General features: G+C 43.8%; 1 protein-coding gene across 1 annotated transcript in view; it reads right to left on the reverse strand.

Moving 5' to 3' along the window:
• Nucleotides 1-24,970, reverse strand: part of ampd2a (adenosine monophosphate deaminase 2a) — a 119,428-nt gene that overhangs the window by 58,128 nt on the left and 36,330 nt on the right.

Raw genomic sequence — 24,970 nt, forward strand, 5'->3', positions numbered from 1 at the left:
GAAAACCGAAAATCATGATCAATTCTGAGCGGAGTTCTCACTCGCTGTCTGAGCACAGACACGCAGCGCATTGCTGCCTGCTCCTAAACCTCCCCTACCTGTTTCTGTATGCTGCATGTAAACACACAGTCACTGTGACTGATGTTAGTCTAGTCAGAGAGACCTCCGTGAGCTGATGTTAGCTACTGTTACAAAATGACCCAGTCAACTATTCACTTTTAGTTTAATACATGAGGCATTGTGTAACGTTATCCAGCTGGCTAGCTTCTGATAGCTCCCGACATAAACAACTGCAAGTGTCCAGTTACATCGCATGAGGGCTGCAGCGCTGCTGACTAGGGTCCAGGTGCAGGGCAGGAGAATCCTTTCATGCTGAATGTAAGAGTTTAGGGCCCAGCTGTAGCGCCGGAGAATCCTTGCTGGAGCTGGAGGCCACTAGAGTATACACACAGACAGTGGAGCTGTTTGCAGACAGCGAGGTGGCGATGTCTCGCAGATAATACAACTACAAGTATTGTTACAAAGGGTCAGATTAAACCGAATATATATATTTATTGCCTGAGATCCCATGTATAATATCTGCATATCGTTTGATATCCCCTGTATATTCCTTGTACAATATATACGGAATATCCCTTTACCTGGTAGCAGGACAGACCATAATATTCGTTCCCCTATTGGAAGCGATCCCCTGGCGCCAGGTACCGAGTAAAGCCTTACCCCCTCGAGCTGACTTGAAAGCTACCGCCAGGACTTGCCCAAACATGCCCGCTTTCGCCCACGGCTACGAGACCGAGAGGCGACAGAAATGAGATAGGCACTATTTGTCCCCCGCACATATAAATATAGCGCGGCGAATACAGAACCCCCCTTGCAGTTCCCTTTCAGTTCGCCTTCAGTTCAGTCTGGTTCAGTTACCAAGTAAAGCCTTACCCACTACGCAACGTGCGGTACAGCAGGGCTCGCATTGCCCCAATATAGTCTTGTGTTATCCTAAATACGTCTGTTTGTCGTATCGTTCTCTATTCATTAGTAAACCTTCATTACGAGTCAAAGACCACGTGGAGTGAGTAATTGTGCGTCGACATAGAGCACTTATTGCCCGTGCTAATAGTATAGTAACGTCAAGGTCAACCGTGCATTACCGCACCGGAGGATTTACACCGGAGCAGCAGCACCACGGGGGATTTACACCCCGCCCGCAGTGCCACTTCTCCGGCAAGGATTATTATTCTGTATTCTTCACCAAGCTGCTGGAAGCAGAGAAACCGCCTACACCCACTGCTGTGGGATCCACGTGCCCGTGGAGACATCACTCAAGCCCGCTTCTGTTGTACCAGAGGCTCCACGGCTCTCACCTACACGGCGCGCATCCTGGGACCAGGCTGCTTCTCCCCGCTGCCCCAGGGGTGACATCGCCTCTGTGAACCATTGACTTGCCTAGAGCTTTGCCTCCCTCTGCTGGCTTACAACCGGTAGTACACCCTTTCCCAGAATAACCATAGAGATAATTCCTTAATATGCACTATTGATTTACCTGCACATTCTATTTGCCTTATAAGCGCAATCTAAGCAAAGTATATGATGTAATCTAATCCCTTTTATGTAATAAATATTCTAACCGAGTATTTTGTGTGGAAAACCGTGTTCTTGTTGGAGTGTTCTGATCTAATAATACTTATGTACAGTATTGGCCAGAAGTACATAGACGGTAGTGATTCAATGATATCAGTACTTGATTAATACAGTCAGGGAATTGTACCCCTCAGTTACAATTGGTCCTTCGATAGCCGAGATAATAATTAGCGTAATATTAATATAATATTAATATTGACATGGCCGATGACGAACACTCCACAAGCGGTTCTCCTAAGCTAGATCGCCCGCAGCGCAGACGACAGCCACCTCCCTACCTAGAGGCATACTCTGTCAGTCCAATACCTAGCTTTAAAGGAACGGTAAACGCGGTAAAAGTAGAAAGTAAAATTATGTCTGACCTTAACGACCAGGTTACCCCGACCACAGAGGCCCTAGTGGGTGCTAATGTAACCCCGAACGGCGTCTTCCCCCAGCGAGGCGGACAAGATGCTGGCGCAAGCACTCATCGCCACCCTGGCAGCCTCCACCGAACGCGATCGACTTCAAGCGCAACAGACGTGCGAGCGCGAACATTATGCAGGCGAGCGAGAGCGCTTCCAGGCGCAACAAAGGAGCGAAGACGACCGAATAAGACTGGAGACCAGACGCCTCCAGACAGAAGAGAACATCGAGAGAAGCCGCGCCGACGCCGCCCATGCCAGCGCCAATGCCCAGCGCGACGTCGAGAGAAGCCGCGCCGACGCCGCAAATGCACAGCTCCACGCCGCCCATGTCAGCGCAAATGCCCAGCGCGACGTCGCCAACGCACAGCGCGACGCTGCCCAGGCCAGCGCCAATGCGCAGCGCGACGCCGCCAATGCCCAGCGCGAAGCAGCGCGCGACGCAGCCCATGCCCGGCGCGAGGCAGAGCGCGACCGGCTGCAGGCGGAGCTGATGGACAAACTGGTTGCCATGGCGACACCCCCTCACTCCGCACGGAGCTCCCAGAGGTCGTCAAGACATGGGTCTAGGACACATTCCCCTACCCGACGAAGCGACCCGGGACCCCGCCTACAGGAGGATCCTGTCCACGTCTCCGAACCCCGCCTACAGGAGGAGCCTGTCCACGTCTCTGAACCCCCTCCCCAGCCGGTCCATACGAGACCTAGCAACCGGGGTACAGAACCGAACCACGCCGAGAGACTGAACAGACGACTCCAGGTCCTAGCAGAGGAAGAGGAGGAGGAAGAGGAGGGGTGTCAAGCCGACCAGCAGCAACGTGCTCTGGACCAGGAGGTCCAGTACAGCCCAGAAGTCAGCCCCGAGGCCCTGCGCTACAAACCCCCGACTCAACTCACGGGTGAGTTTGACGCACCGCCAGCCCCGAGGAACAGCACCTGGGTACCCGACCTTCGGTACCCACCAAGTACCAGCCCAAGACGACACGCAAGACGAGACTCGCCTAGGAGGCCTCTCCCCCAACGCTCACCGATGTGCCAGTCATCCATGACGTCATACATTGCCACGCCGTCATTTCCCGACTTCGCCTATGAGACTCGAGCACAGTACACGGAGCTCCGGATGTGCCTAGAGACAATGATGGTGGATGTCGCTGATGAACGCCACAAGTATGCAATATTACTGAAGCACCTGAAAGTACCGCGAGCGCACAATATAGCGCTAGCCTATGCCAGCTCTTCGACCCCATACACAGCGGCCCTTGCGGCGCTGGACCAGAGATATGGACGTATATGGGATTACGTAATAGAAGAGATAAGGCATATTGACCGCCTACCCCCAGCCACAGACAATCGCTCACTAGATGACCTGTCAATCAAAGTGCAGTCCCTGGTGGGGATGCTGGGAGCGCAACGGGAGAAGGGCAGGCATGAGCTATACGCCAACTCTAACGTTGAGAGGATTTTGGAGAAGCTGCCACCCGCAAGACAGGAGCGCTTTCGGCGGCAGAGGGACTACCGCGACCCCGACGGCCCCGAGCCATCCCTCCTTGATCTGGCCGACTTCCTGGCGAGAGAAGTCAGCAACGACTGGACACCTTCGGGCGGAGCACGCCAAGCTCCAGAGAGGGACCCAGGAGAATAAATGATGGAAGAAGATCGGTGACTGTCATGCACCAATCAGAGTCAGTACCGCAGCACTCCAACCACAACACCCCCTCGACGAAAGAGGACCAGTGGAAGATTGAGTGCCAGTACTGTGAGGGAGAACATCGGCTCCATCAGTGCGAAGATTTCAAGAAGCTGACCACGGATGATGTGAGCCAGTGGGTCAAGGACCACCGCCGCTGCTTCCGCTGCGCGCGCAGCCACCTAGCAGCTGAGTGCCGCCTGAAGAAAAAGTGCAGCAGGTGCGGTGGCACCCACCTGGAGGTCCTGCACGACATCAACAAGCGTCAGCCAGGACCACAGAGTGGGCCCGTCGCGGTACTGTACCATGCCGAGGCGGTGGCACCAGAACCAAAGTTCCACCAGACCGCTCCCTTCTGTCCCAACTGCTACGGCAGGCACTGGGAGTCAAGGTGCGACTCGTGCCATATAGAGTCTACGTCACCACCCGAGACAGGAGTGCTCCACATTGACCAACACACCGAGACCCCCCGAGTGCTCCTCAAAGTGGTCAGAGTGCTCCTGAGCCACGGGGACAAAGTCATGGACACTTACGCCGTCCTTGATGACAGGTCAGAGAAGACCCTTCTGCTCGCGTCCGCTGCGGCCCAGCTGGGACTGCGGGGGAGCGAGAACCAAATGACGATTCGGACAATAAGAAGAGATTTAAAGACGATAAAGGGCGAGAATGTCTCCTTCACTATCGCAGCAAGCGGGCAGCCAGAGCGACGGTATAGGATTACAAATGCTTTCACCAGCCAAGAAATAGGACTATCACAGTACACCTACCCCATCCCACAGCTGATGGATAAGTGTGCGCACCTGCGTCAACTACCTATCCCGCTCATAGACGACGCGACCCCGACCCTGTTGATAGGCTCCGACCATGCAGAACTCATAGTCCCGATAGACCGGGTCCATACCGGAACCCGAGGCTGTCCTGCAGCAGTCGAGACCCGCCTAGGATGGACCCTACAAGGCCCCCTCGCTAAATCTCTCAACCGAACAGCAGCCACTAGCTGCCTCCACTCCAGAGCGACAGAAGAAGACACCGGCCTCTCCCCCGTACAGCAGAGGCTATTGACATTAAGCGAGAGGCCCGTGAGAGAACCGTGGGTACCAGAGGGAGTTCGGAACTCCACCCCCCTCAGCTGCGCTTCAGACGTAGCTGACCTCGAACCCAGCACCCCAAGCGACTCCTTGACGGGGCGGCCGGGACCGGCCCCTCCTCACCCGGGGTACAGAGCGAACAAACGAAACAGACGGAGGAGGAGGAGAAAGCACAGCCAAGCAAAGACCAAAGCAGTCTCAGGCCCGCTCCCCCCTAAGCCCCCCTTCATCCCGTCCAGTCGTCATGACCATAGACCAGTCACTACCCCGAGTTGCGTGGCCGGCCGGCCGCGTAAGCAAAGTGACCACTGGTACCGACGGAAAGGTCAGAGTGGCAGAAGTGCTCGGCCAAGGGCGGATCTACAACCGACCCGTGGCGAGGCTGATCGAGTCGCCAAGGCTCCCCGACTTGCCTAATGACGACCATGACCCCTGACTTTGTGAACTGCCCGACCCCTCACAGACATTGAGTAGTGGACAGTGCGGTTAATCTGTCCCTGCTTAGCTAATTAGGTGGGACTAATTAGGGGGCGGCTGTTACAAAGGGTCAGATTAAACCGAATATATATATTTATTGCCTGAGATCCCATGTATAATATCTGCATATCGTTTGATATCCCCTGTATATTCCTTGTACAATATATACGGAATATCCCTTTACCTGGTAGCAGGACAGACCATAATATTCGTTCCCCTATTGGAAGCGATCCCCTGGCGTACCGAGTAAAGCCTTACCCCCTCGAGCTGACTTGAAAGCTACCGCCAGGACTTGCCCAAACATGCCCGCTTTCGCCCACGGCTACGAGACCGAGAGGCGACAGAAATGAGATAGGCACTATTTGTCCCCCGCACATATAAATATAGCGCGGCGAATACAGAACCCCCCTTGCAGTTCCCTTTCAGTTCGCCTTCAGTTCAGTCTGGTTCAGTTACCAAGTAAAGCCTTACCCACTACGCAACGTGCGGTACAGCAGGGCTCGCATTGCCCCAATATAGTCTCGTGTTATCCTAAATACGTCTGTTTGTCGTATCGTTCTCTATTCATTAGTAAACCTTCATTACGAGTCAAAGACCACGTGGAGTGAGTAATTGTGCGTCGACATAGAGCACGTATTGCCCGTGCTAATAGTATAGTAACGTCAAGGTCAACCGTGCATTACCGCACCGGAGGATTTACACCGGAGCAGCAGCACCACGGGGGATTTACACCCCGCCCGCAGTGCCACTTCTCCGGCAAGGATTATTATTCTGGTGGAGACATCACTCAAGCCCGCTTCTGTTGTACCAGAGGCTCCACGGCTCTCACCTACACGGCGCGCATCCTGGGACCAGGCTGCTTCTCCCCGCTGCCCCAGGGGTGACATCGCCTCTGTGAACCATTGACTTGCCTAGAGCTTTGCCTCCCTCTGCTGGCTTACAACCGGTAGTACACCCTTTCCCAGAATAACCATAGAGATAATTCCTTAATATGCACTATTGATTTACCTGCACATTCTATTTGCCTTATAAGCGCAATCTAAGCAAAGTATATGATGTAATCTAATCCCTTTTATGTAATAAATATTCTAACCGAGTATTTTGTGTGGAAAACCGTGTTCTTGTTGGAGTGTTCTGATCTAATAATACTTATGTACAGTATTGGCCAGAAGTACATAGACGGTAGTGATTCAATGATATCAGTACTTGATTAATACAGTCAGGGAATTGTACCCCTCAGTTACAAGTATGATTATATAATATATATATTTTATTAAAAAAAAAAAATTTTATATAAAATAATAATATATTTTTTTTTTATCAAAAAAAAAGTTGGCAGGTAAGAAATCTGCTTGGCGGGTAGATTCTTCCCATCTACCCGCCACTGGCCGGTGAGTCAAAAAGTTAATTTCGCTCCCTGCCCTCAGCACAGCGTGTAATATGTGTTTTACAGTATACGCGTTAGATCAATAAAAGGATAGATTTTTGGAATGCCGATCAGGAATTGGAATAATCCATTTGGATACCATCTGATCTCAGGTAAGGAATCTATTTTACCAGTCTTAGGATAATCAGACCTGTTTTCACAGAGATATAAGCTTTTCCTATGTGATATGGCTGTTTGACTGTGCGAGCGATCAGGAACTAAGAGAATAGATTTTCAGCTCGCATACGTACACATATAATCGATAATCTAGCGTTTATTTGAAAATGATTAATAAATAGGCCAAAAAATGACAACGTTCTAGAATATTACAGTACAGGGTGTTTATCACGGATTCTTTTTCCCCCCCTTGAAAACGAGGGCTTTTCAAAATGCTATAAAACGGAAATGAACCGATAAAAAAACAATCTGCTTCGACAATGTTGACTGGAAATGAGTCATTGATAAGCGACGGGCAGATTAGACACATAGCCATAATTTAAAACATAGATTAGGCGATATTAATGCTAACATTGAAGTGGATGGTGGGCATTCAAGCACTAAATGTGCGCCCCCTGCTGGGCACTGAAAGTGTTAAAAGGGTGGTTTATTTATTTTTCTTTATTTCACAAAGAAAACGGTAAACTGACTATACACTGGGCCTAGTTCTGTCTAAACATTTAGATGCTGTCGTTGACGGTACAGATCTGATTATGACAGGAGGAATTGGTATCTTCAACCGTCACTTCCTCTTGGCTTAATAAAACACAGATGACGCTGAGCTAGCATACAGCACTTTATGTTTACTATTTATTTTTAAAGGTGCTATATAGATAACATTCAGCCACTGGATGTCGCACTAGAGCACCAGCATGTAATTTATCCAATCCGGTGCATTCCACACGGGGGAAATGGGACGTATGGAGGGGATACATGCATGCAATATGTAAACAACATTCATTTTGGACCTGCCAATTTTTTTTATAATACGTTAAATTCATTCATAAATTATTTTTTGGGGGGAAAAGCAATACTTTTATTCTGCAATACTCTTATTTGTAAAATCTCTGTGGATGTATTGTTATATAATTTGATTACTCTACATGCACATTTTATCTATAGCACCTTTAACTTCTTAACTTTTAACTCTTACTCCTGTATATGTAGCCGGTTCAACGCTGAACCTGCCACTACTTCAACCATGCCTTGAGTGGGAGTCGAACCCCGGGCGTCCGCACCGGGGCCAGCATCGCAAACCGCTGCGCCAAAAAAGGAATTCCCTTCTAAGCGCTCAGTTTGGATGCCTCTGGGGAGTGAGTTTTACTTCTATGTGCCGTAGTCACACTATCGCGGCACATATCCGTTACATTCACCCCCCCTAAACTCACACCACCCAAGGCATCCGGGTCACGGCACCACTGTAGCCGGTTCAACGCTGAACCTGCCACTACTTCGACCATGCCTTGAGTGGGAGTCGAACCCCGGGCATCCGTACCGGGGCCAGCATCGCAAACCGCTGCGCCAAAAAGTTTCAAGTTTCTTTAATAGTTGTCATACAGAAGTACAGAATACTTTTATACAAAATGCTTCTTTCTGTTATGCTCCAGAGACTGTGCTAGACAAAAGATAAGTATAAAATAAAATAAAATAGTATAGCATGTAAAAATAGAAGTAAAAATAGAAGTCACGTACGTAGACAGTGTTCAGTATATACATTATGTACAATGTTCGATGCAGAATAGAGTAACTGAGTTACCGTACAATATACTATGCAATATACTAATATACAATACTATATAGTGCAAAGCAGAAATGGGATGAGGTACAATTTAGGTACAATTTACAGTAAGGCTGGTGTACTGAGGTATGGGTTGTAGTGCAAATCCTTTACCAATAAATATAAAGTGTGTCTAGGTGTTCTAAAGTGTGGAGAGTGGGTGCTGCAGTGTGTTGTTTGTTTAAAGTGAGTGTGTGCGTATGGATGTGTGTGTTGTGAGTGCATTTGATGGTTGTTGCATAGTGTTATTGTTCGTTGAGCAACCTGATGGCCTGGGGGTAGAAGCTCCTTCTGAGTCTTTCTGTGCTTGCCATGAGACTCCGGTATCGCTTGCCTGACCGCAGCAGTTCAAAGAGGCAGTTGTTTGGGTGGCTGGAGTCCTTAATAATTCTCTTAGCCTTACCCCTGCACCGCTTGTTGTAAATGTCTTGGAGAGTGGGAAGCCCCCCTCCAATTGTGCGTTCGGCTGAACGTGCCACTCTCTGTAGTCTGCTTCGGTCTTGTGCGGTGCTATTCCCAAACCAGGAGGTGATATTGCCAGTCAGGATGCTCTCTATTGTACATGAGTAGAAGTTCTTAAGGATCTTCTGACTGACTTGGAACTTCCTTAGGCGCCTGAGGAAGTAGAGGCGTTGTCGTGCCTTCTTCACAACACTGTCAATGTGTGTGGTCCATGTCAAGTCCTTGGATATGTGGGCTCCAAGGTACTTAAAACTGTTCACTCTCTCAACCGGTGCCCCGTCGATGCTGAGGGGGCTGTAGTCCCTGACCCCCGACCTCCTGAAGTCCACAATCATCTCTTTTGTTTTGCTGACGTTCAGGGAGAGGCAGTTCTCCTGACACCACTGTGACAGATTCTCTACCTCTTCCAGGTAGGCCCTCTCGTCGTTGGCAGAGATCAGGCCCACCACTACTGTGTCATCAGCAAATTTGATGATTGTGTTGTTGTTCCGCTGTGCCACACAGTCATGCGTGTACAGGGAGTAGAGGAGGGGGCTCAGAACACAGCCCTGGGGGGCCCCTATGTTGAGCGTGATGGATGAGGAGGTGCAGTTGCCTGCTCTTACCACCTGGGGTCTGCCCGTCAGGAAGTCCAAGACCCACTGGCAGAGGTCATAGTTCAAGCCCAGGTCCCTGAGCTTGGCTATGAGTTTGGAGGGGACTATGGTATTGAATGCTGAGCTGTAGTCGATGAACAGCATTCTCACATAGTTCCCCTGCCTCTTGTCCAGGTGTGATGCTGCTGTGTGCAGCACATGGGCTATGGCGTCCTCCGTAGAAAGGAATTCCCTTCTAAGCGCTCAGTTTGGATGCCTCTGGGGAGTGAGTTTTACTTCTATGTGCCGTAGTCACACTATCGCGGCACATGCCTTTTTACTGCATTGAGATTTTAACATGTATACTGTTTTTTTTATGTGTATTTGATGTTTCTATATGCATTGTATTGTATCTCTACATGAGCTATGCACCAGCAAGAGACATATTTCTATTATTGCTTGCATTAATGGACAATAAAGTATTCTTTTGATCTTGAAGGCTGTTTGCTGAAACGCGTGTGTCTGTATTTGACAACGTCTGCTTGCCATCCATGCGTTGAAGACGGGGTGAAGGAAGCTGGTGTCTTCTATTAGCTTCCACTGCTCCAGGTTAACTCCCTGCTCAGTTTCTCATCACCGTGTTCCAGCCCACAAAACCAAAATACCAATCCAGAAAAGACTCTTATTACTGAGCAATCTCAACAACATATTTAAGACAGGAACAGGCCATCTTTGTTTAACTCACTTAAATAGTAATAATGCTGACGGTGTGAAAACTGCACAGAAAACATCCAAGAGACCATTTAGTTTTCACTCTCTGCCAAGTCAAACATCAGAGCTGAATATGGGTTTAAAGAAGGTTGTGTAGTGTTTACTCATGAAGCCCTGAAGGTAATGATGTCTGTCTGTGTCAGTGAAGTCTGTCTCCTTATGTCTACCATCTGGCGACCCCCCCCCGCGCGGCGGCTCGCGACGCCGACTTTGGGAACCCCTGACCTAGACATACGTATGTATACACACACACACACACACGCACACGTACATACATGCATGACAGAATGCCCCTTCCCCACATTGGACCTGCTGAAAACAGATGACTCCATTTCCACTCCAGTGAGTATAGACCTACAGTAACACAACCTTGTATGAGCTATAAACCAAGTAGCAAAACCTCGTATGAGCTATAGGCCAAGTAGCACAACCTCATATGAGCTATAGACCAAGTAGCACAACCTCATATGAGCTATAGGCCAAGTAGCACAATGTCCGATATTATCGGCCTACCGATATTGGCATTAAAATGTAATATCGGAAATGATCGGTATCGGTTTTCAAAAAAAATATATATATATATTTTTTTTTACATTTATTTAACCTTTATTTACCCAAGCAAGTAAGAACAAATTCTTATTTTATTTATTGTGAAAAGTATGCATAATGTTGTTTGTTTGGGGGGGAAACCCTGCATATATCGGTATCGGAAATTAAGTGTTGGACAATATCGGTATATCGGTAAAAATGCCAATATCGAACATCCCTAAGCACAACCTCATATGAGCTATAGGTCAAGTAGCACAACCTCATATGAGCTATAGACCAAGTAGCACAACCTCATATGAGCTATAGGCCAAGTAGCACAACCTCGTATGAGCTATAGGCCAAGTAGCACAACATCATACTGTATGGGCTATAGGCCAAGTAGCACAACCTCGTATGAGCTACAGTATAGACCAAATAGCACAACCTTGTATGAGCTATAGACCAAGTAGCACAACCTTGTAAGGCTGAGCCCGAATGTTCGAACGTTCGTTCGTTACGTTGGCATTCGAATTCTAAATCAAAATTCGAATTTCTTATTTTTAATAAAAAATAATTAAATTATTTTTATTTTTTGTCTATTCATTTGTTTAAACCAATGGGTTTTTTCTTCACAGTTGCAGATAAAGAGTAGGCTACACTAATATTATAGTATTAAAAAAAACTGCTACTGCTATTCATTAAAGAAAGTTGATTTAATAAAAAAGAAAGACTCATTTAATCAGATTAATCACTTTATTCAAATTGAGCATTTAGTTTGAGGATATTTATATATATATATATATATATATATATATATATATAAAAAAATAAAAAAAATATATACTTTATTCTTATAGCACACAGTTTGTTGCATTAATGGAATTATAAAGCAACAAAAAGAAAAATTTTGACTTTTTATTGCTGTTTTTACCTGTTATAACAAAGGAAAACCTCAAACTCTTATGAAGAGGAGACCTATGTGTAGACCTATTTAAAAAAAAAAAACACAGAAGAGGAGACAAAACACTGGTGTCTGTTGACCGACTTTGAAATAAAACCCTGAACTATGCAGCTCTATTTGAGTCCTTCCCTTATTTGTGGAAAATCTATAAAATAAAAAGTGAATTTTTCGTTGTTCGCAAATTTTGCACCACATATCAGGCATACAGGTAAGCCTGCATTGTTAGTCGTGAAAGCAAATTAATCTGTCCATGCTGAAGTAAACCCTCTATTTTCCTCAGACTTTGGATTTATCCATGGTTAGCTTACTGGGGGGTCGGAAACTCAAGATTAGCCACTTGCAGACGGCAGGGAGAGGCGCGGGGTGTGACGTACTGTATATTTTAGTTGATGAAATATTTTTGTTGACTAAATATTTTTTCATTTCAGTGTCACCGTATGACATCGATCTCCAAAATAAGAAAAAAATAAAAATAATAATAATTGGGCCAGGGAGCCGCAGCTGATTGGCTAAAGAGCCGCATGCGGCTCCGGAGCCGCAGGTTGCCGACCCCTGCACTAGACAAACCCCACGTCTGTCCTGTGGCAATTAATAGTCTCTCTTTACCATCTGCTGCATTGTGGTCTGCAGAGCAGCTAGACAGGAATGGAGAAACGTCTAACCTATAAAGGCTATTCCTACTGGTGTGGCAGAGAACCTTTTCTTTTTTGTCAAATATTGTCGTTATGCCAATTCCCTCCTGGTTGTTGCACTGCCCTACTGTCGCTCTGGGGAGGGTGTAGACTACCACATGCCTCCTCCGATACATAGATACGTAGAATCACCAGTCGCTTCTTTTCACCTGGCAGCTAGGAATTTCACTGGGAGAGCGTAACGTGCACAGAAGATCATGCTAGCCGAACAGGCATCTAGCCGACAGCCTCCCCCCGACTGACCAGTAGGAGTCGCTATTGCAACTACCATGACTCATACCCCCACTGTTCAGAGGGATGACTGACCAAGCCGGAGGTACCGCTGACACCGGAATTTGAACCCCGGGTCTCTGTGGTGGTAGTCGAGTGCTTAGACCTCTATACTACCCAGCTGACTGTACTGTCTTAGAGGCCAACCTATATGAATTTATGATTACGCTTACAACCCCCCCCCCCCCCCCCCAGGACAAAAACAAGGGCGTGCAGTATGCCCCCCCTCCCCCCACACATACACACACAAAAACTCATAAACTCCATCATCCCCAGTATAGCATGACATAATCCCCCTGCCTCTCCACCACAGATGCTTCTTAATCCAGCAACCCCCAAATCTATTTATCATCCCTGACATCAGCGCAGTAGAGAACACTCTGAGAATAAACCCTCTGCAACTCATATACGCTTCAACACAAAATAGTAGCTAGATAGGCCTCAGACTGAATTAAGGGATCAGCAACAGTAAACGAAGAACAAAACAGTTAGCAAACCCATGCAACAGGGAGTTGACAGATGATACCAAGAGAGCGTTGAACAAGTAAGTGACGAGAGTGAGGTGTAAAAGTGAGAAATGATGAATCACTTCAGTGAACCCGGCAGTGTAGAGTAATTACACACAGAGGAAAGGCAACGTAGGGATGGGTGATATATAACAGTTCACAGGGAGATTGTGATATTTTCATATTCTACACTTGATTTCTATTAATAACTTTCACCACAGCCGCTCGGACACTCATGACACTAATAATACGTTGACTTGTGTTTAATAAACTTTGATGTTTTTTAACCCCAAAAGGTATTTAAAAACTTTATTTCTCTTAGGCTTATACGTTAAAGGTTGTACATTTATATCATATCATATCATATCACCCACCTTTAAGACAAAGCCTCCTGCAGAAACCATTTGTGTTCCAGGTGCTATTCATGCAAGAAGGACCAGAGCTTCAGGGTGACACCTCTAGTCTGGAGAGCCATGCTTGTCAGCATGAAAGGCAACAACACTATTGATGGAGTCAAATCAAAATCAACTGGGTCAAAGGGACACTATGTACCAAAGGAGTGAGTTTAACAGCCTCCTCCAGCTCCGTTACACATGGAGTATGAACTATGCAAAGGGTGCAGGTGAAACGCACAACTAAGGACAAGAAAGTTTAGTCAAATATGCAGTCAGATTGTCACCTACTTGTAGTCTGACGAGAATATCAGGCAATCTGCCATGGATTAAAATAAAAGTAAAGTAAGATGAAGAGGACAAATGAAGGTAAGAGGCAGCCACACAAGGGGATGGATTTTGACGGATTCCGGTTGACGGCACGAGAGTTCATGTCGCTGTGAGTGTCTCCTCACAAACCTTCAAAATGTCTTGAAATGTACGTAAACTAGACTTGAAATATAAATCAAATCATGTTGTGCCAATGGATCTGAGATCAGGAGCGGTTACTCAAAAGCATCCAGGTAAAAATACGACAAAGAGCAAGACAAAGAAACCACACGGGACAAACAAATCAGAACAAGAAATGGAAAAGCTCTAACAAAGCCTCAAAATGATGTTGACAGACTTAACCCTTGAGTCAACCTTTAAAAAACCCACTACCTGTCGCCCTAGTGACCGAAACTGCGATCTCAGTAAAACATATCTTTTTCCTTTCATGAATATCATTATTAACTTCAGTCCTACTCCTCACCATACATATCGAATATTGATTCATTTTCAGGATTTGAACCATTTCTTAAATTAGGGTTAGGGTTGGGGCTGGGGTTAGGGGGTTAGGGTTACCCTAACCCTAGCCTGTCCAGTTCTGCGACTAGGGTGAAAGGTGTGACACTTGTTGTTCACACGCTTAATAGTGATTGTTTTTAAAAAACAAACATGGATTATTGTAATGTGAGTCCAAGATGTGATACTGAGCAACTTTTTTGGCATATACATAAAATCTAGCCAACGCTATCCACAAACACGTGAAGAAAACCCTAACCCTAACCCATTTGACCAGTTCTGCGACTAAGGTGCCTCGAGGGTTAAGGTACTGTAAAAGTGACTTCCACATAAGAATGGGATCTACTTGAATCCAGTGACTCCCCCCCCCTCTTTTTCTCCTCTCACACATCAGCTAAAAGAGGAGTGGCAATTCTCATAAAAAATTATCTCACGTAAACTGTATCAGAGATAAGGAAGGAAGATACGTGTTGGTAACTGGGGAAATAGAAGAACAACACATAACTTTTATCAATGTCTACAATCCGCCTGGAATCACTCAGCACATTGATCTTCTCCGGTTATAAAAAAGCACAGATCAAAATACATAACTACTAATATATAATACATTTAAAATCTGGAGAAAAATATGTAAAATAACAAATTATGGAACAAGAAATTATCTGCTTAAGAGAAATAGCATGGGACCCAGATTTTTCTCCAAACAGTATTGATGAGTTCTTTAACACATTGAGGACCGGCCATCGCAGTCTAATATGTGGCTGGAGGACAAAGCTTTGTAAACAAACCGATGTACTTTTGGAGAGCTATATCTATACTTTATAGTATTGCTATCTGTCCATTCTCATTGTCACTTGAGTGCATAAACCGTGCCTTCATAATGGCTTAAAGAGAAAAAAAATCCATCGGTTGGTTGTCATTTTATAGCGTTGTGAATATAAGGTTTATCGCACTTTGTCTCAAATATTTTCTGGGAAGCTAGATATAGGGCTAAAGGCTACTAACATTATATCGAACGGCATTTCTGTTGTATATATTCGAATGAAATAAAACAAACTGCTTATCATCCGGACTATTACAGAGCATCTATGGATGAAATGGGGACGGCGGGGGACGACGATTAGTATTATTGATTAGCAATAGAGTGTCCGTGCAAGTAGCCACATTCACTGATCGATTGCTTGCGTTTTACAACAATGTCTGATCCGGCTGTAATTTGGGTGAAGAGGGTCCTACCGTCAGCCCATGTGATCGCCGGCAGCATTTCCCCATTATTCATCGGCATCTGGTAGATCGATATGTCCATTGGCTGATCATAAATCCCATTATTCCAGGCTGAAATCTGCGCTTCGAACCGTGATCAACGGTGCATGCTGTTCGCTTGGGATCAGGCTAAAATGAAACGCCCATAGAATGTAAAAAAAAAAAAAATCCACTCGCCCACAATGATACTGCAGTGGAGCGATGGCGCCCCTAAGAGGATCTGGCCGGTATTGCATGTCGCCGATTTCACAGAGGCGGGTAAATCTGCAGAGTCGATCGGGGATCTTGATCAGAAAAAGGCCAAATTAAAACTAAAGATCTCCACCCCCTTCTGAAATACATGGTAAAGACTCACCACAGCCATAACCTCAAAAACCGGGAAACACATTTGTGTGTATATGCCTATATAATGCATTATTAACAGGTGTTTCAGGTCTAAATGGCTTAGTACTGTTGACATTACACTGCTTGTAGTAGTAAATCAAATAGCATATTTCTTTAAATAAAATTACAGAAAATTATCACTAAAGTGCTATCTGTTGCAGCTGCACACTTTTCCATAAAAATAGCATATTTGGATAAGTGTGACCATTTCTCAAAAACTGAAAATCATGTTTTTTTTTTTAAATAGAGAAAAGGATCACTAAAGTGCTATCTGTTGCAGCTGCACTGTTCTCCATAAAAAGAGCATATTTGGATAAGTTTGACCATTTCTCAAAAACTGAAAATCATGTATTTTTTTTTAAATACAGAAAAGGATCACTAAAGTGCTATCTGTTGCATCTGCACTGTTCTCCATAAGAATAGCATATTTGGATAAGTGTGACCATTTCTCAAAAACTGAAAATCATGTTTTTTTTTTTAAATAGAGAAAAGGATCACTAAAGTGCTATCTGTTGCAGCTGCACTGTTCTCCATAAAAAGAGCATATTTGGATAAGTTTGACCATTTCTCAAAAACTGAAAATCATGTATTTTTTTTTTAAATACAGAAAAGGATCACTAAAGTGCTATCTGTTGCAGCTGCACTGTTCTCCATACAAATAGCATATTTGGATAAGTTTGACCATTTCTCAAAAACAGAAAATCATGTATTTTTTTTAAATACAGAAAAGGATCACCAAGTTACCATTTCTCAAAAAATATAAATAAATACAGAAAATAAGCACTTGTTCACTCAGTGGACATTTCTAGCTCAATGCAAGGTCTGCTGCTGCTGGCTAATAATACGGTCAATACGTGGGGAGATCTTTGACAAGGCAACACGCATGTCATCCTCAAGGCTCAAATTGGCCCTATATTTTGTTTTCAGAGCTGTCATGGATGAAAAGCCAGCTTCACACAGATATGTGGTGCTGAATGGTATCAACACCTTAACTGCTGCATCATGAGATACTTGGTACTCGGCACCAAACGAGCTCTCCAGGTGGTATCAGATGAGATTTCAATGAGTTCTTCCAAGAGTTTGGATGGAGATGTGTCAGGAAGCTTTGTCTCAATGTTGTCTGTAAAGGTTTTTTTTATCCAGAGTAACTTGGTGATCCTTTTCTGTGTTTTATTAAATAATGATTTTCAGATTTTGAGAAATGGTCAAACTTATCCAAATATGGTATTTTCATGGAAAACAGTGCAGCTGCAACAGATAGCACTTTAGTGATAATTTTAAAAAGAATTAAAAAAATAAAAATAAAAACTTTTTTTTATTTATTTTTTTTTATTTCAAGGCACCCCTGGCAGCTTTCAGCGGCACCCTAGAGAGAACCGCTGATTTAGACCATACGAGGAGTGGCCCGGTGCTAGGGCTGTCTTAAATACTTCGAAGCTTCGTTCAATGGCACAAACTTCGAACATAAAAAAAAATCAAAGTTAATTTTCTTTTTAAATAATAAATAAAAAGATTTTTTTTGTCTCAAATCTTGCGCCTCCATTCCAATGAAACGAAAGTAAGCGGTGCCTCGACTCCACCTCTCTACAACAAGCACGTGGAGATTATCTGTGTTGAAAACAACAAGGACATGTGCAGCAGACATGTCGACGAAGAAGTCATCAGACGTGTGGTTACACTTTAAAATATGCAAAGACAATGCCCAAAAAGCAGAGTGCCAGATATGCCAGAAGAAAATGGCATATCACAACTCTACAACAACTTTGTCAAATCACCTAAAAAACGTAAGTATCGTTGTACACGACAGCGACGCCACACAAAACATTAAAGGCTATGCCTATGCTGCTATGACTAATGTGTTACCAAGTTGGCTAATTTAATTGTAATCGTCTGCTTTTGTAGGTGCATTGTCTGATATAATTATAAATTATAAATATAATATAATTGTTTGCTTGATAGACGAAGGTTGCAAAATAATTATGTCATGTCGTTGGCTGTGAGAGCAGCCCCACTGCACCCAGGCAGCGCAGCCGAGTGAAACCTTGTTGGCTGCGTCACAGTCACGAAAGGGGCTACTTAATAAATTAATCCAATCCACTTTATTTATAGAGCACATTTAAAAACAAGAAAGTTTACCAAAGTGCTGTACAAGTCCCACAACATAAGATAAAAAAAAAATAATAATCATAATTAATATATTTTTTTCTTCTCGAAGCTTCGAATTAAAATCGAAGCTCGGCCCGAAGCTTCGATTGCCAAAAAAAGCTTCGAAGGTCAGCCCTACCCGGTGCCATGACAACCGGAGCCATGACGGAGTGTAACCAATATAAATCAGTACACTGTTAGGCCTTCCAACTAAAATAAATGTTAATTTGTGAAAGAAAATCTGGTTCAACACATGGTGCAAAAACCTCCCCAACAGTCCTTACTCTTGCAGGTCTTCTCTCAGCAAGGAGCAGTTTGGTTTTATTTTGAACCACTACACAAATGCAGTTTCCCTGAAAATGTATATCCTTGCACGCAGATTGTCTGTGTGTGTGTGTACGTATGCGTGCGTGTATATATGTATGTTTGTGTGTGTGTTTACCTGTATGTGTGTATAAATAGGCATAGTAGTGTGTGTGTGTGTGTGTGTATATATCTGTGTGCGTTTGACTGTATGTGTGTGTACATAGGTGCAGTAGAGAGATAGATAGAGATAGAGAGAGAGAGAGAGAGAGAGAGTGTGTGTGTGTGTATGTGTATTCCTGTATGTGTGTGTATATAGGGGTGTTAGAGAGAGTGTATATATACTGTATATAGTAGTGGTGGGTCTCGATAATATTTTTTTATCGAATTCATTTGAGACTTTATAGTTAATTAATAGAAATTAATCGCATTTTTTTAACAAAGTGCAGCAATTTTAGGAATTATATATAGCGCAAAGGACCTTTTGTAAACTCAAACACTTTCGAGGTAAAAGTAAAACGCAGTACTTTCAAGTACATTCCAGAACATTAAAAAAAAAACTCTTGATCGATCTCAATTTCTCTTATTTTTTCAGTATTCTGTATTAACAAACAAATGAGTCTGGTCTCCTTTGAAAGGTATTCTTCGGCAACACTTTATAATAACACTCAGTTATAAGACCTTTATAACGTATTTGTAGATAATTAACTAATCATGAACAAATCATTTATATACATTCGTAAATTAATATTAAATAATTTATAACTATATTTGTATAACATTTACAAATGAGTTCTACATTATTTATAAGTAATTATCAACATTGTTTGTACTTGATTTGTTCATCATTAAATAATGTTGTTTAATGTGTAGTAACACATTTGTAGATGCTTTGAAAAAGGGATATGAAAAAAACGACTATACTGTACCTCCATTTATTTGTTCATGTTCAACAAATGATTTGTTAAGACATTCATAAAACATCTAGAAATCATTTTCAGATGCTATTGTGTGCCCTAATCTGAAGTGAAGCCTATTCATCATTAACAAATGTCTAATAGTTTGTTTATTTGTGGACTTTTATGAATACACACGAAGCAATTACCAGACTTGTCTTATCATGTTTAACAAATGATTTGTTAAGACATTCATAAAACATCTATAAATCATTTGCAGATGCTATTGTGTGCCCTAATGTGAAGTGAAGCCTATTCATCATTAACAAATGTCTAATACAGTTAATTATTTGTTTACTTTTTCATCACCTGTTACAAATGTTGTAGACAGCTTTCGGACACACCCTTCTTTGTGACATCAAACAATGACAGAATTAGGACTATAGATAAATGCAATTTTATTAACATATAAAATACATGTGCATAACATATAGTGTAACATGGGGGGGGACTAGGACCCAGGAGTACCCTGGCCAGGTATTGACAGAGTATGTAGAGGAAGTATCACGCGAGTGAGACTTGACTGCATGTGTGTTGCCGTCTGTTGAATGCAAGCACGATACATTAGCAGAGCCAAGTTATTCGTGCTGCCCCACGCTTTTAAAAGGTACACATTTGTTGTTGGTAAATCTATACCATCATTTCTGACCTACAACTCTTATATGTTGTGTAGACATACTTGATGTGGTGGGCTCTAACGTTACATTTGAACTATGCGTTTGTTCCTAATTTTATCTATAGTCCTAATTCTGTCACTGTTTGATGTCACAAAGAAGGGTGTATCCGAAAGCTGTCTACAACATTTGTAACAGGTGATGAAAAAGTTAACAAATAATTAACTGTATTAGACATTTGTTAATGATGAATAGGCTTCACTTCAGATTAGGGCACACAATAGCATCTGCAAATGATTTATAGATGTTTTATGAATGTCTTAACAAATCATTTGTTAAACATCAAAAGACAAGTCTGGTAATTGCTTCGTGTGTATTCATAAAAGTCCACAAATAAACAAACTATTAGACATTTGTTAATGATGAATAGGCTTCACTTTAGATTAGGGGACACAATAGCATCTGCAAATGATTTATAGATGTTTTATGAATGTTGTTGTTCATATCCATTTTTCAAAGCATCTACAAATGTGTTACTACACATTAAACAACATTATTTAATGATGAACAAATCAAGTACAAACAATGTTGATAATGAGTTATAAATAATGTAGAACTAATTTGTAAATGTTATACAAATATAGTTATAAATGATTTAATAATAATTTAGAAAAGTATATATATATATATGTTTAGTTTAAGAATAGGGGGCAGGTAACCATAAGATTTATTCTTCTTCCTGCTCCTTTTGCCCATGGTAGAACTCTATTTATGATTTTGTATGAAAACTGTATGATTGTATTGCTTCCATGTGGCATATAACAATTCTGAATCTGAATCTATATAAATGGTTTGTTCATGATTAGTTGTGGGGGCCACATGCGAGCAACGACCAGGAAGGGGATGGGGAATTGGCATAATGACTAAATTGGGATGGGAGAAAAACACAGAAAAACAGGAGGAGAAAAAAGTGGATACAAAAAAAATTTATTGATTGTTTTATTTACGCGTCCAAAAATACTGTACCCAAAAATACTGTTGCAGCGTTCCATTATTACCTTACATTTCATTATCTAAATACAGATTATAGGTCGGTCTTAAAAAAAGTATTCTGCCTTCTCTCCCAAGCTTGACAAATAAAATGTGCTACAAAAAAAGTTCCCTTCCTGAAGCACAACTCAAGCTGTTCATATTCATCCAGCTCAAGAAATGTTTTATATTTGACTAAAAAAGTACTTCCCTTACATCCTTGTAAACAGGACAGTAAAACTAAAAGTTAACCTCATTCTTAATTTCACCTCTAACTCACACACCAAACAAAGTCTGTCCTCGTCTGCTGGTCTCTAGTGGTAATGATGTCCCTGACTGTATCTGTGCACATAGGGATCTTTGTCTTTTGTTTAAATTATACTTAGCATTTTAATGTATACACTATATAGTACCATATAATCAACTGTAAGCCCAGCAGCAGGGTACAGCACATGAGTCCAAAAACTGGTTAGTGTGTGTGTTTGTTTGCACGTGCGCGTCATGGGTTAAGAGTACCACTATAAAGTATTTAAGGCCTATCTGTGTATCTGTGGACCTACTGTGTTTAATGCACCTACTGCTGTGCTCCTCAGGGAACCAGGAGCTGCTTCACATCTCAGCTCACCTGCCTTCACTTCAGGGAGACGGACGGCACACACTTCAAACACTCCTTAGCAACGATGGATAAGAATAAACCTGTAGACCTCCGCCTCAACAACACACTGTCAACTCTCAGCAGGAGAGGAGAAGACAAAACAAGCATGATGCGACAGCAGGTACAGTATGGAGGCAACATGGTACCATCTACTAAATGGCCGCTTGTATATCCCTGAAAGTAGATGGTTCCTGAACATTCCCTCAACACACAAATGACACCAGAGTAGAGGTACTGATGTGCTGCACACACACACACACACACGAGAATATCTACATCACATATAGTATTGTCATAAAAACACTAACACACAAGACAGATGCCATCTGGCCCTGCCATTGCCAATGCTGCTCTTTAAGCCAGAAAAGAGTCAACATGGTTTATGTCAGGTCTAAACGGAAACCCCAGCAGGAGCACTCAACCAAAACGTGTAAGTAACATCAATGAGATGTGTCCATCTGACACGGAAATGGACCGACCGGAAGGCTAATGAGGTGCTTCTACCTATATGTTATGTATTGTATACTGTATTGGTCTACTTGCATATAATCTGTACTGCATTGTACTATCACATTATAGCAAACTGTAGCAGGACCCAATCAGGGTTCAGATTCAGACTCTCTGTATGGTGTATGTATATATATATATATATATATATATATATATATATATATAAGCTCTCAAAATCCAATGATATTGTAAAAAACCCATGACCTGTGGTGAGTGACCCTGCCAGATGTACGAACCACAATTTCCCTCCAACAAAAAAAGCCACTGACCTGCGTCATCTGAGGGTTAGTAGTATCTCACCACAGTTCAGCCATTGACCTGCGTCATCTCATCTGAGGGTTAGTAGTATCTCACCACAGTTCAGCCATTGACCTGCGTCATCTCATCTGAGGGTTAGTAGTATCTCACCACAGTTCAGCCACTGACCTGCGTCATCCGAGGGTTAGTAGTATCTCACCACAGTTCAGCCACTGACCTGCGTCATCCGAGGGTTAGTAGTATCTCACCACAGTTCAGCCACTGACCTGCGTCATCTCATCTGAGGGTTAGTAGTATCTCACCACAGTTCAGCCACTGACCTGCGTCATCCGAGGGTTAGTAGTATCTCACCACAGTTCAGCCACTGACCTGCGTCATCCGAGGGTTAGTAGTATCTCACCACAGTTCAGCCACTGACCTGCGTCATCTCATCTGAGGGTTAGTAGTATCTCACCACAGTTCAGCCACTGACCTGCGTCATCTCATCTGAGGGTTAGTAGTATAGTATCTCACCACAGTTCAGCCACTGACCTGCGTCATCTCATCTGAGGGTTAGTAGTATCTCACCACAGTTCAGCCACTGACCTGCGTCATCTCATCTGAGGGTTAGTAGTGCAGTGCAGACACCGCAGTGGGTTCAGACAGTTCAGTCAAGCTCCACTCTAAACTGCGAGACCAGCCTGAAAGCTGTGACGCACCCTCTCCATCTCTCCCCACAGAAGACTTTTTATTAACCTCCTCCCTCTCTCATTTTTATTGCTCTCAGAGGACCGTTTCCATGCGGACGGCAACAGCATGCGTACTGTGTCTGTTGGCACCTCGTTCCCTGCAATAGGCTCCTAGCCCAGTCAACAGCGCAGATGAAACTTCTAGCAACGTGTCTATATTCAAATGAACAGACGATACGTAACATCAGCTATTAGCGCAGCTTACAGTACCTCTATCTGCCTGTCTTGTCCTGTTCTCACAGCCCCAGCTATACGGTCACAGTGGCCTTGCGTGATGCTCTGGGACATACAACCAGGCCCAGGACGGCTGCTGCACCCTCCCCCGCTAGCTCAGTGGAGGGAGACAGACACAGAGAGAGAGACAGACACAGAGAGAGAGAGAGAGAGAGAGAGAGAGAGAGAGAGAGAAAGTGACAGAGGGAGAGAAAGAGCGAGAGAGAGGGGAAAGAGACAGAGTGTGCTCTCCCTCTCACTAGAGCGTGGCAGCACCAGGATCCAGTGATTGTCTCTCTTTGTCTCTTATTGTTGTGTTCTTCGTTTGTACCGGTGCTCCAGTGTTTAACTGAGGCTGCTTTTTCCTCTAGGTTCCCTCTGTCCCTCTGCTGCTTCCTGTATCAGACCGGTTTGCTGTTCATAAACAGCACAGCCCACAAGCTCCCGGATTTAAATACTGGCTTGGAGCGTACCACATGGAGAAAAGGGGGTGGGATCGGCCTGAACCACTTCAAGCTGTATTGTGTTGTACGTAGAGGAAACTGTTTGGCCACTCCTCCTCATCCTCCTCCTCCTCCTCCTCCTCCTCCTCCTCCTCCTCCTCATGACTGCATTACTGCATGCCGGCTGTGATGTAGCATGAATGATCTGATGAGTGGAACCATTTCTGATTGATAAACTGAAAAACTGAAAATTATTAAGTTATTGTTTAGTGTAATAATAATAATAAATTCAATTTATACCGCACTTTATATTTGTGAAAATCTCAAAGTGCTAGTGTAATGTCAGGAATGTGTGTGTGCGTGTGTGTGTGTGTATGTTTTCTTTGTGTGCATGAGTGTGGGTGTGTATGTTTTCTTTGTGTGCATATGTGTGTGTTTTCTTTGTGTGCATATGTATGCGTGTGTGCGTGTGTGTGTGTGTGTGTGTGTGTGTGTGTGTGTGTGTGTGTGTGTGTGTGTGTGTGTGTGTGTGTGTGTGTGTGTGTGTGTGTGTGTGTGTGTGTGTGTGTGTGTGTGTGTGTGTGTGTGTGTGTGTGTGTGTGTGTGTGTGTGTGTGTGTGTGTGTGTGTGTGTGTGTGTGTGTGTGTGTGTGTGTGTGTACATGTGCACAAGGGTGTCTCTACCAGTCACTGTTGCCGAGCCGGAGGGCATTTCCTTCCTCCTTCCTCACATGACAGTTGTTAAAGGGAGGCCTGGTTACAGCATGTTAAGAGTAGGTCATCATCCACACACCACACTACCTCAACTGTTTATTTTCACAGGTGTGTTGCATGAAGCTTGATCAAATGGTGTCTGTAGAGCATTCGCTATATGCCTTTTGATACACGGTTATAGCGGCCACCATACCGCCTACTGTTTAATGTGCACTCTCAGTAGAGCCTGTGTTAAGCCATGTCTCGTGGTAATAAACATAATACTTTATAAAGTATTCCCTCC

Source organism: Notolepis coatsorum (assembly GCF_963971535.1).
Source record: "Notolepis coatsorum genome assembly, chromosome: 6".
Lineage (NCBI taxonomy): Eukaryota > Metazoa > Chordata > Actinopteri > Aulopiformes > Paralepididae > Notolepis > Notolepis coatsorum.